Consider the following 13,972-nt stretch of genomic DNA (forward strand, 5'->3'; position numbering starts at 1 on the left):
AGCTAGTGCTGCTTCAGCAGAATACTGCACTGAAATAAGTTTTTTAAAAGAGCTAACAGATTTTTTATATTTAATTTTGAAATCTGACATGTGGCTAGACATGTTGTCAGTTTCTCAGGAGCCCTCAGGTCATGTGACTTGTGCTCTGATAAACTTCAGTCACTCTTAACTGCTACTGCATTGCTTTAGTTTATGCTATACATGCTGTTTGCTAATAAGTATCTAGTTTTTACTTTTTGTACAATACATGCATCCAGTTAACATAAAAATGACATTAAAACTTGCCTGGTTGTCACTGCCTAATTTTCTGAATTTATATAATTACTTTAAAAATACTTTAAAAATACTTTCTGTACATAGTTTAACCACATTTAAGCTTACTTTGTGGACTATTCATGAGACTTGGCTGCAATACTTTTATTTTCCTTGGAAACTTCTAGATCTGTAGCAGGAATCCCAGTTACGTTGTTATAGAAAGGGACCTCAAAAGGACGTTCAACACTGCAGGTCTATGCTGCAACTGTGAAAGGACTTGGATTCTCATGCCTGCCCAAGCATTCTAATCATATAAATCAACACTTTTTGTGTCTATTTATTAAAGGTCGAGTTTGTGAGTTTTTTTTCTAGCCCAAATAAACTCACAATTTAAACAAACTTGAATGTTTGCTTGAATACTTAGAATTTATCAAATTTAATACCTAGAATATATTGCTTTTTATTGCGAGCGCAAACCAGCATAAAACACCCGAAAATCATGAAGGCAAAAAACATCTTCAAAGGACCTATGCCATTGACTTTTACATGACTTCGACAGGTTTTAGCTGGGGTATTTTTGGATTTGGACATTTAACAGCTTCGGGGTATAATAAATCTCGGAAAATTAGAGTTTTTTTTAGTGAAACTTTGCTCAAAAAACTTAAATTTTCAAGAAAGCACAACTCAACCTTTAATACATTTATTAAAGTCCTAATGCCAAAAATCCGAAAAATTAGTGTTTTTTTAATATAAAATCCAAATTATTAAAAAACCATGAATTTTTCAGGATTTATTTTACCCCAGGGATGGAAAAAGTCAGAATCCGAAAATCCAGTATCTCAGAACTGCCGAGGTTGCATATAAGTCAATGGGACAAGTCCAGAAGATATCTTGATCTGCTCTGGGTTTCGTGCAATAATCCGAAGATGTCGTAGTTATTGGGCAAAATTCTGAGTTTTAATTTGGAAATTCCAAAACATTTGTACGAATTGTTTTCTTATATGATTTTTTAGGGGTTTTTCCTGCACAGGAATTTTCAGGAAAATGTATTGATAAATAAAGGGAAAAAACCCGTGCAGATTTGGTCGGTAGTTTTCAAAAAATAATGACATAAATTCAGACTTTGATAAATGGGCCTCTACAAGTAATTAAGGGGCACATTTACAAAGCTCGAGTGAAGGATTCGAATTAAAAAAACTTCGAATTTCGAAGTGTTTTTTGGGCTACTTCGACCTTCGACTACAACTACAACTTCGACTACGAATCGAACGATTCAAACTAAAAATCGTTCGACTATTTGACCATTCGATAGTCGAAGTACTGTCTCTTTAAGAAAAACTTGGACCCCCTAGTTCGGCAGCTAAAAGCTACCGAACTCAATGTTAGCCTATGGGGAAGGTCCCCATAGGCTTGCCTGAGTTTTTTTGATCGAAGGATATTCCTTCGATCGTTGGATTAAAATCCTTCGAATCGTTCGATTCGAAGGATTTAATCGTTCGATCGAACGAATAATCCTTCGATCATTCGATCATTCGATCGTAGGATTTGCGCTAAATCGTTCGACTTCGATATTCGAAGTCGAACGATTTTAGTTCCTAGTCGAATATCGAGGGTTAATTAACCCTCGACATTCGACCCTTCATACATCTGCCCCTAAAAGTCTTTTCTTCCAGCAATGTTTTTACTGCATGCTATTTAAAGGAACAGGTTTATTAAAATATTAATCACTCAGGGAATACACCTCCTTTATAAACAAACTATATGATACCCTCACAGAAATGTTTATTAAAACACAATGGTACTGATTTTTCTACCTGTACACATATCTATCTGTATATTTCTATATATGTATACATCTATTTTTACTTTATTTTGCATATTTCTACTCATTTAAATATAGTCTGACTACAAAACGATTTAAAAAGAGAAACAGTAAAGCTGGACTGGATCAATGAAAACTAATTTGGCTGGCTATTTATTTCAAACACAAAATCAGATATAAAAGACTGAAAATTTATTCAGATTTGACCAAAGCTTTCAGTTGACTGGATCAGAATCCGTTTCCATTTATTGGCCAAGACATTTTAAAAAACACCACACTTTCTCTCATAGATGGGCCGAGCTTTCTCTATGGCTTAATACATTTCAATAACATAACACTTTATCCTGAAGCCTCGATGGTTGCTGAGAGCCCAGTGGTTTTGACCGGTGGAAGTTAGAATAATGCATTATTTTATTGAAAATGCTTAGTACAGCCCCATTGGTGGTATAGATCCTGTATGGAAGTCCTATGGGACACATCACAGGATTATGTTACCCCTTCAATAGTATTAAAGTTTGGGTTACAGTCTCTTCAATTCTTCTACTCAAGGTAGAGAAAAGAGGTACAGAACCCAGTGCAAGTAAAGGAGTAATTAGACTAAGTAAAGTAATTTGACGAAATATTTCACTGCGTTTTGCTGTGAAAAAAAAATGCCCATATACTCTAATGGATAGTTAAAAATATGTTGTGTGGTTTAAAAAATGCTGCACAATTTAGAAATATTACTTCAATGCGCCTGGTGAATTTGCAAATTTTAGGAGAAGTGAAATGGATCAGATTCAGCCTAGGCAGCTGCATAGCATGGTCAGCCAAGGCTTTAATGATGGTTTCTAGTGAAGGTCATTAGCCACGTGGCATTTACCAATACAGGTTACCTGGATATATGGATGCTGAAAGAAGTTGTGTGCCCGGGACATCTCATAAAGTTTCAATGAAGTATAGGAAGTGCTGCATACAGATAGATGGGCAACTCTTTGGGTAGAATTATCCCTATCCCTATGTTCATAGGGGGAAAAAAACAGAATCACAGGAATAAAAATGCAACCAAGTTTTTTATTCTCAAACAACAGAATATGTAAGAGAAAACCACAACTAACATGAAAATCACACATTTATTTTCAAGAAGGCTGGGAAGCTTGACTGTTTTAAATTAAGTTGTGTCACATCTTCATAGACAACATCCATTTACCTACAGAAACGCTATAGCTTTTACTTGCTGATTTGTTTTCACGTGCATTGTTTTCTTTAATAAATTGGGACTCTTTGAGTTAAAAAAAAAATATTCTTGAATAACATAATTTTTGTTGCATATGTTCTCCCTGTTCTCCATCTCAAATATTGATACATCTGCCCTTTTGTGTTAAATTATAGGAGCACAAAGCGTTGGACTTCAGTGTGCAAGGTGCAACGCCAGGGGGGGCACCTGTTTGCTCGCATTTTCCACGATAAATGGAAAATGTAAGAACCTTACAAGATCAAGTCTGTTACACTTCATAAATATAATGCAGGGAGCTGGACTTATTACCGAGCTGCACTTATTCTAACCATGCTTTATTCTAAGGAGCTCATTTATGGGAGACATCACCCAAGGATTATTTATGATTAGCGATGGGCGAATTTATTTGCCAGGCGCGAATTTGCAGCGAATTTGTGAGATTCGCCGCCGGAAAATTTGCGAAATGGCCGCGAAAACTCTATGGCGTCAAAAAAATGTCGAAAAAACTGACGCCGGCATCAAAAACAAGACGCCGGTGACATTTCGCAAATTTTCCGCCATTTCGCAAATTTCTCGGGAAATATGCAAATTCGCCCATCACTATTTATGATCTCATAACTGTACATTTTGAAACCTTGAACAAGACATTGCATCTCTCTTAACTGCCTTATACTGTTTCTATTACGATCAGTTTGGTCTGACTGCACTGCACTGAATGAAATCGACTGTCTGTAAAAGTACATAGTAGTCGTACAGAAAGCTTAGAACAAACAAATTGTCAGTGGTTGACACAAGACATGGTCCTAAAATATTTATTCAAAGTGGATGTAAATGATGATCTGGCGGAGAAGTAAAATAAACCCATTGTACATAGTCTCCACTACTATACATTGGTTTCTGCCTCTTTCATTTCATGGCAATTTCTCTTTATGTAAGATTCAAGTAAATGATTGATTTTTTTTTAAGTTTGTATTGAGAGTAACAGAGAAATAAAAAAAAAAAAACTAAAAAAATCTCATTTGTGTCATATTTAGATCGAGTAAAACTGCGCTAAGTCATTACTCTGTTACTATGTAATATTAGGTTTTTATGTTCTTGTTATTTTTGCTGAATGTAACATATATGCTTCTGAAACATACAGGATCTATGCAGGTGCAACAGTTTTGCTATTTATAATCATGCAGCCTCAAAGTGCATGATAACAATGAAGTGATAACAATAGAAATCAAACGTAAACTTTTTAAACTTCTTAAAGTTTAAACCTGTAGTTAGTATTCTGATTTTTTTTTAAAGTTTTATCCCCGTATCATTATACACTATACAATATATGAGCTGGATGAAGTTCATATCTCTCATGTGATATTGGCTTTCTTTACTCAATGGACAGACAGTTACAACACTGACAAGTAGCGTTCCGGATTAAAGCTATTTTTAGTAAAGGGTCTGCTGGGAACACAATGTATTGTTACCTTTTTAAGGTAACTGGGAAAGAGTTATCATGTTCTCAAGGGCTAAACTGCAGCATTAACGTTTTTTTAAGGTAGAGGTTTTCAGTCTATAGTTCTTTACACCTGTTTGTCTTCCAGGGTAAGAACTAAACATATTGGGGCAAATTCACTAAGATGCGAAGTTGCGCCAGGCGCAACTTCACCGCACTTCGCCAGGCGTAGTTTCGCCAGGGCTCCGCAAATTCACTAAAATCCGAAGTTGCGCACAGGGGTAGCGTAAGGTTGCGAAGTTGCGCTAGCGTTGATTCGCTATATAAAGCGAAGTTACGCTAGCAAAGGCTAATTTGCATACGGCGCGAAATTCAAATTTCAATGGAGGAACACGGATCTGCACTACAAATGCCAAGAAAACCTTCAAATCAGCAAATAAAAATGTTATTTTGCCCTACACATGCGCCCACTGTCTAGGTAAGTTGCCATGAGTCAGGAAATGTAGGGGGGAGGAAGGGGAGCCCCAAAAAATGTTCGATCTTTTTCAGCCTATCAGCCATCATGTAAAAAACACGCCAGCGTTTTTTGGGACTTAGAAAAAAAATTTACTTTTTTTTAAACAATCCCTATCTCTATTGCGCTTCGCCAGGTCTGAGGTGGCGAAGGAAGTCTAGCGTAAAAGGTAGCGTTCAGTACACTGCGCAAGTTAGTGAATTTGCGTAGTTTCGTCGCTAGCGAAAATTCGCCTGGCGTAAGGTTGCGAAGTAACACTAGCGAAACTACGCCAGCGTTCGTTAGTGAATTTGCGCAGTAGCGAAAATGCCAAACGCTAGCGAATTAATGCCAGCGTTCGGCGCTTCGCGGCTTAGTGAATTTGCCCCATTGTATTGTATTCCACACAGCTTATCTGTTATCTGCTATGTAAACTTGTGTCCTACAGCCCAATTTCACATTGAATTGCTATCCCCACTGCTACACAGCAGCTTATTTATATAAACTATAGAAGCTTATACAGTATAAGCTTAGTTATTTCAGAAAAGGTACAGAAATTTTAATTGATTAAATATAGAAAGTTCCTTATTTAAATTTTATGAGGCTTATATTACATTTTCATGATAGTTATCCTTTTACAAAAAAAAATTTGATTTTAAATCTCTGGGCTGATTATACATAACATGCTTCTCCTGATGTAATTCTCTGAAAATTTTATATTTGGTTTTATCAGTTACAGTCCAGTTTGCTTAGCAACCATGATATGACATTGTGGTTATTATGTATCTTGTTTAGTTGCCTGGGGCAATAAGGATGAGCGTTTAGATTCTCCACATTAATTTACTTATAGCTACAATATATATTTAGAAATCATGGACATTATGGTTCATACTCATTTACTACTATATGCAATTCAGACTCACCCTTGAGTCAGCACATTTCCTTCTAATATGAATGTACATGATGCCAGGGAAGTGAAGGGTTTGAAAATGAAATTAAAAAAAAAAAAGAATTATTTTAGCAGTCAAAATGAGAAACCCTTTATGAAAAAATTAAATTGTTAGTGATGTATATTGAAGGATGAATCTACTTCTTTTTTGTGATCAAGGTTCATTTCCAGTTATCATTGAGGGGGTTGAAAGGAAGCATCTGGAGTGATAGCCTCTCCTTGAACTGAAAACATGACAGTCGTTTAAGAGATAGCCATAAAAACAAAATTAGCTCTTATTAATGTAGCAGCCAAAGAGGCTCTGGGTGAAGGGGTATGTGGAATTCCACCATACCAGTGGTATATTGTCTGCTTTTATTCTTTTTTTGCTTTGCTCAATGCACCATTTGATCTTAAACCCTAATGCCCATATTTGTTAAAAGGCACTTAGTTTGCCCAGGAGCAGTAACCCATAGCAACCAATAATATGTTTGATTTTGCTGCAGTACATACTATCTGCTAATTGGTTGCTATTGTAGTTCAAGAGGTGTGTGCTTTAACAAGTCAGCTGTAAGGAGGTTTACATTCCCTAACAGCTGAAATCACACTTATATTTGCACACACATGCAGTTTTTTAAAATATTTTTATGATATTATTCTGATGCTTTATGAATTACTGACCTTTGTTCCTACATAATGTTGGTAGTTATGCATGCATAGGATCTGTTATCCGGAATGCTTGGGACACAAGTAGAAAAAAATTAAATAATTTAAAAAAAATTTGAATTATTTGCTTAAAATAGAATCTATGGGAGATGGCCTCCCCATAATTAGGAGCTTTCTGGATAATCGGTTTCTGGATAAGGGATTCTATACCTGTGCACTGTGGAAATATCCACACTGAAGAGTTACAGTAGGTGCCTATGTAACAGGATATTAAGGTTCCTACTCAAATTCCCAATTTCGACTAGTGGAAATCTATTAATAAAATAGATTGTTTAATACTCTGACTAATTAAAACAACCCGAAAACTCGAATTCGATCAAATTCGTTTTGATTTTTTTCTCAGAAAAAAAACTTGGATTTCAGGAAGGCTGCAAACATTTACAAATAGATCCCTGCACCTCTCCCTTTTTAAAGGGCCAGAGTTTTGAACTCGAATCGAGTTGGATAACTCCCTTGTCGAATTTGACAGTTTTAACTATAAACATTTTCGAAAAATTCGAATTCGAATTTTCAATTTGACCCTTGATAAATCTGCCCCAGAGTGTCATAATCAGTTGACCACTGCACCTATAAGACAGAAAGAACATAGAATTAATAATCAGTGAATTGGAATTGCCAAAAGTATTACAGTAGCTGCTTATACTCATGCTGTACTCATATACAGTGCCATGTGTGGTATGAACAGAAATTCCCTTTTACTATTTTCCGAAACTGATCCACAGTGAATCTCTTTTCCTAAAAATGTCTCTACCACACAATGACCTATGTGCATAAATCCCTAGAGAGTAAATAAATGAGCTCTGTAAGACTGGTGGGAAAATAAAACTGGCAGAAAAATGTAAATATACAATTTGGTCATTTTTCTTGTCAATAATTTTTATTAACAATTTACATTTTACAGAACGAACATGTTAAAACAGAAGGTATATTATGAATTTCAGTTGTCCATTTAGAAATAGAAAGGGAAGAGCAAGAAAGAGAAAGTATTGGAAACATACCTTTAGGGGCATATTTATCAAGGGTCGAATTTCAAATTGAAAAAACGTCGAATTCAAAAAGACCAACCGAAATGAAGTCGAAGTTTTTTTGGTCGAATAGGTCCGTTTTCAATCAAATAGGTCAGTATTCGGCCGAATTCGAATTGTATGAATCGAAGGAATAGCGCACTTGATCAAATTCGATTCAAACTTTTTCCCAAAAAAACCTTTTTCAAAGTCCACCAATTGACTCCAAATAGGTTCTAGGATAAAACAGCAATTCGGCAGGTTTTAGATGGCAAATGGTTGATATTCAAATTTTATAATCAGATGATACAAAGGAGAATGGAAAAACATAACGTAGGATAGGATTTAATTGACCCATATGTATCACTGGAACTCTGTTAATTTAAAGGGAAATGGTATGTCTCTATATTCCACATGCTCCAAAAAGACTCTTTCCTCTGTTTTTTCTCTACCTGAGTGTCCTATTGCTTTTTTACCCATGAACCACATTCAAATGTAAAAAGTTGGGGAGCAAAAAAGCATGAACATTTTCATGGAGTGCCAAATAAAGGATATAATTGGCTATTTGATAGACCTTTGGGATTGGCAATCTGCAGGAGACTCTGCTTGGACATAAACCTGTCTTTTATGTAGTAAAAACCTCCCTCCAAGCCAGGAATTGAAAAAGAAGCACCTTCTTTGAGGCCACTGGGAACAACATACAAGGGTTTGGTGAACAACATGTTGATTTCACGCAAAACCTTCTTTTCATTCTTAGGATGCTTCATTGAGATCATCCTCATAATGCAGCATAATAAGTCATACAGCTCATTTATATATGTATAAGTGCAGTATGCAAAGTGCAATATCAGGTACAAGTCGCCATGTTTTTTTTAACTCACAGTTGCAGCCACAAGATGGTGATGGGCCTGACAGTATTATGTCCCTTATATCAAAACAAATGAAACTGCATGAGCGTTCAGTCATGAACTGGGTGCTGCTGCTAAAATTTTCGTAGTGGGATGATATTACTTTCAGCATGTGGCATTGACATACCGGCAGATTTACTAAAGGGCGAAATGGCCATTGCTAACGAAAATTCATCAGAAATCCCATCCGTAGGCACATTGCCAATTTACTAAGAGGTGTAGAGGACAAATGTTCTCTGAGACGAATGCTCGTTACTCCGCAAATTCACTAAAGTGCGAATTTTACATAACTTAACTCTTTGGCCAGAGTTTCCATTGCCACCTTAGACCTGATAAACTGATAAAATGAAGCTACTTCCTCCTCAATGTTATGTCAGTGATATTATATCCTGTATGCAGGAAAGTCATAAAAGTTCTAAAAAAGGCTGGTATTGTTTCATATTTTAAAGCGGGATTGCCTTCAAAAATTCTAACTATTCTAACATTTTTGTGTTAACAATTTTTTTAACCAAATTGAGGGGCATGCCAAATTTGTTTTATTTTCTGAAACTGATCCACAGTGAATCTATATTCCTAAAAATGTCTCAACCACACAATGACCTATGTGCATAAGGCCCTAGAGAGTAAATAAATGAGCTCTGTGAGACTGGTGGGAAAATAAAACTGTCAGAAAACTATTTACATGTATATATACAATTTGGTCATTTTTCTTGTCATTTGTTTTAGGGTGTACTCAGGTCTAGGGCATTAGAGGATCTCTTAAAGGGATACTGTCATGGTAAAAACATTTTTTTTTCAAAATGAATCAGTTAATAGTGCTGCTCCAGCAGAATTCTGCACTGAAATCCATTTCTCAAAAGAGCAAACATATTTTTTTATATTCAATTTTGAAATCTGACATGGGGCTAGACATATTGTCAATTTCCCAGCTGCCCCAGGTCATGTGACTTGTGCTCTGATGAAATTCAATCACTCTTTACTGCAAGTTGGAGTGATATCACCCCCTCCTTTTTCCCCCCAGCAGCCAAACAAAGGAACAATGGGAAGGTAACCAGATAGCAGCTCCCTAACACAAGATAACAGCTGCCTGGTAGATCTAAGAACAACACTCAATAGTAAAAACCCATGTCCCACTGAGACACATTCAGTTACATTGAGAAGGAAAAACAGCAGCCTGCCAGAAAGCATTTCTCTCCTAAAGTGTAGGCACAAGTCACATGACCAGGGGCAGCTGGGAAATTGACAAAATGTCTAGCCCCATGTCAGATTTCAAAATTGAATATAAAAAAAATCTGTTTGCTCTTTTGAGAAATGGATTTCAGTGCAGAAGTCTGCTGGAGTAGCACTATTAACTGACGCGTTTTGAAAAAAACATGTTTTCTGATGACAGGATCCCTTTAAGTCTTTATTTTGCTTCCTTGATCATGTGTAATAATAAGTGGCCACTTCAAGCATTTGCACCAACATCTCTCACGAATTAACGCTAGCAAAACTTCACCAGCGTTCGGTTGCTGAGACTTCGCATTTTAGTGAATTAGCGTAGTGGAAATGAATTAGCGCCTGACGAAGTGGCGCAAAGTGTGGCTGATCATTTGGTGAAAATTTGCCCGTGAACTTGCCCCACTGACGAAGTGGCGCAAAGTGTGGCGGATCATTTGGTGAAAATTTGCCCGTGAACTTGCCCCACTTTTTTTTGCCACAAGGCTGGTAAACTTATTGATGCAACATGATGGGAGAACCCTGGAGATAACACTATGTTCATGGTGGCACTAGCTGCAGTGTACCCCAGAATCAATAGGTGCATTTGCACACTATTCTTCTGACAGGGTGGGGTTAACGGATGCTCAGAATGGAAGTGAAAGGATTGCTTGAGACAGAAGAAATGAATGGTATAGTTTCTCACAACGACTGTGGCACACTGCTCCCCACAACTAAGGTAGCGCTTTGTAAATGACCCCAATAAACCAGTCTACAGTTATAAGAGTTCCTTGGATAGCAGACTAATTTTAGTAGTTAGCTCAGCATGCTCATAACCACATCCTGCTAATTAAATGCAAACATACTACTGAGATCTATTAGACACAGAACATTATTCAAGGGAAATACATATATAGGTCTCAATTAGCAAAGTTTAAAATTAAATTTTTTTTCATTTACTTTACTTTTGTAAACCAAAAATGTTTTTTTCTACCTGTAAAAATTCATTGGGCACATAATTTTCTCATTCTAGAATGTCAAGTAAACTCTACTATTTATTATCAATGAGAAGCTTGTTCAGTGGCAGAAACAGTACTCAAGCAGTCAAGCAATATTCTGATAAATATTCACTCTTTCCTTATGTATAAAAGGCACTAAGTTTGCCCAGAAGTAGTAACCCATAACAACCAATAAGATGTTTGCTTTTAAACAGGTGACCAGTAAATACTACCTGCTGATTGCTTGCTGGATTTGGAGTTACTGCTCCTGGGCAAACTTAGTGTATTTTATGACATAACCCCATTTGCATATTTAAGATACTTTTGCTGATTCAAAATTATTCTTTTTATTGTTACAGCTCCTTCCCAGCCAAATGGGATCATATCTTCCATGTTTTGCTCCAAGCAGATGGATGCCTGTATGTTTTTTCAGATTGTTTGGGGGTATCATGGGAGCTGAATGCATAACAATTCAAGAACAAAAAGGTTATTTATAATGCAGAAACATGGAAAAGCTCTATTCTGCTATGAACTAGAGGGAACAAACGGTAGCAAATCATTTTTGCATTTATCAGATGCTCCATTGTTTCTTAAGGCAACAGCTGTGTAGAATTTCCTGTTTGCACTTGTGTTTCTAAAGGGCAAGCTTACCTAAAGCAACTTGACTCCGTATGTTCTTCCCTTATGCCACAGAAGGAAGAGGTTACGGAACCACAACATCATCTAAAAATATATCTGAGACTTACCACTTAGGGTTACAATGGTTAGCTGGGTTAAAAGTCACTAGCACAATCAAAAGTTAAACATAAGTAAAATGTATGAAGGGGGGAGTGGAATAACTATTCATAAATCAGAATGTGAGAGTCAAATGAACTGAAGAACTGGGAAAAATGAACCAAAAGCCCATGAGAATTCTTACATGAGCACCACACTTCGAGACAAAATTTTACAGAGAATGTAAACAAAGCTAAATGATATGAAATCCTCCTAGGCTCTACATTTTTTGGCTTGGGAGTATCAGGGATACATGTTTGCTACTATTCTCTACCCAACACTTTGGTTCTTAGGAAATTCATCCTCATCTTCATAGATTTCACTGTCTTCTCTTTGCAGACTATATTTTATTAATTAGATGTTTTTTTCCATTATCACTTACCATTTCTCATAATTATCTATGCCTGCCATCACTTCCTATATACAGTATCTCTTCTATCCCCTAAAGCTTAATCTAATTTCCCCTTTTTACCACAAGATCTACACTAGTCCCTGTATGGATGCTTAAATCACACCAGATAAACCAGTTGGACCAATGTTGCATTGTAGCTGATGACCGCTGATTAAAATGACTTAAAGACACCTGACTTGTGACAGTACATTGTTGTAGGAGTCAGAAACAGAGAACAGAAAGGGATAAACACATCTCAACTGCAATTACATTTACAAATACATTTAAAACCACTGAAATTTTGTAATGCATGTACTGTTTTTTGCAAGGTTGCCTAGAATTGCATTTTTTTTCATTATGCAAAAAACAGCTGTGATCTCTACCATCAAACATTTAATTTGAATTAAACATTTGAATAATATATATGCAACATAACTGAAATACTCTGCCACGATCTCTTCCTACCTTGACTACCCCTGAAAGTATTATAATTGAACTTCTCTTTGCAAAACTGACCTCTACAATTAACCATAATGTACAGTAAATGCTACATCCAAATTTAATGTATACCCATCTCTAATTCTCTATTGGTTCCCTTGGATCATTGATCCATGCTTTGGCAGCTAAACTGACCCCCATGACTTTTGCTTTGTGTTCCCATGGAGTGTATTTCTTTAGGTATGGGATCCTTTATACCGAAACCTATACAGAAAGCTCTGAAAGGCCATCTCCCATAGATATCTAAAAAATGCAATTTTTTTTAAAATGATTTCCCTTTTCTCTGTTATAATAAAACCATATCTTGTAAATGATCCCATCTAAGATATAATTAATCATTATTGGAAATAAAATCAGCCTATTGGGTTTATGTGATGTTTGCATGATTTTCTAGTAGACTTAAGGTTTGAAGATCCAAAATTACAAAAAGATCTGTTATCCTGAAAACCTCAGGTCCAGAGCATTCTGGATAACAGGTCCCATGCCTGAAGTGCAGTTACTATATACTATAGTAATAGTGCTTATTTATGAAGCAAGTGTAAAGTGTACTTATCAGACTCAAAACACAGGACCAGGCTGGCAGTACATTTAGGTTTTTATAATGTATATACATGCAATCCTGCAAATAAAGTAAATCAATCAATAGCAATAAAAAATGTCAGAAACGTTAAGAACAGGCCATTCAACTAAAATATAACTTCATGTTGAATTTAATTTTTAATTGAATATTACTACAATTACCAATTGTTTTGCACTTCACTTAATAGCTACCGAGCTACAGTATCCAAATGGAAGGCACAGCATTCTTTCCCAGATCAGAAGTTGGCTGTACCATTCTTACTGTTTAAAATTGAAGAAAAGTAATCTTGAAAGTATAGCTCTCTTTAAAGTCTTGAAAAGACTTTAAACTGTATTATGATAAAAAAAATCTTTAGTCTTTTCTGCCTAAATAGAAATTAAATCTAAATCTAGTGCATGTCAAAATGACAATCCACTTTTAAATAAACCCAGTGTTAGAAAAGGTACTCTGGAATAAGGTTACAAAAGTATTTATCCAGTGGAAAAATTGTAAATGGCGAAAATGTGTGCAATACAAATAATATTTTTTTTTTAAATTTGTTTATATTTTTTAATATTAATATATGTGAACTTGTGAAAATATGTAGCACCTCATATGCTAGTGGGGGGGGGGGCAATTGCGCAGTTTCTAGTTTATACCAGTGTGCTGTGTATATCATAAAACTTCTTACAAAAACATGAGTTTTGTCCCAAACAATATACAAGTGCCACCTTTATGGCCACCTTTAAGAACCATTAAAATTCC

Source organism: Xenopus laevis, chromosome 8L, assembly GCF_017654675.1.
Source record: "Xenopus laevis strain J_2021 chromosome 8L, Xenopus_laevis_v10.1, whole genome shotgun sequence".
Lineage (NCBI taxonomy): Eukaryota > Metazoa > Chordata > Amphibia > Anura > Pipidae > Xenopus > Xenopus laevis.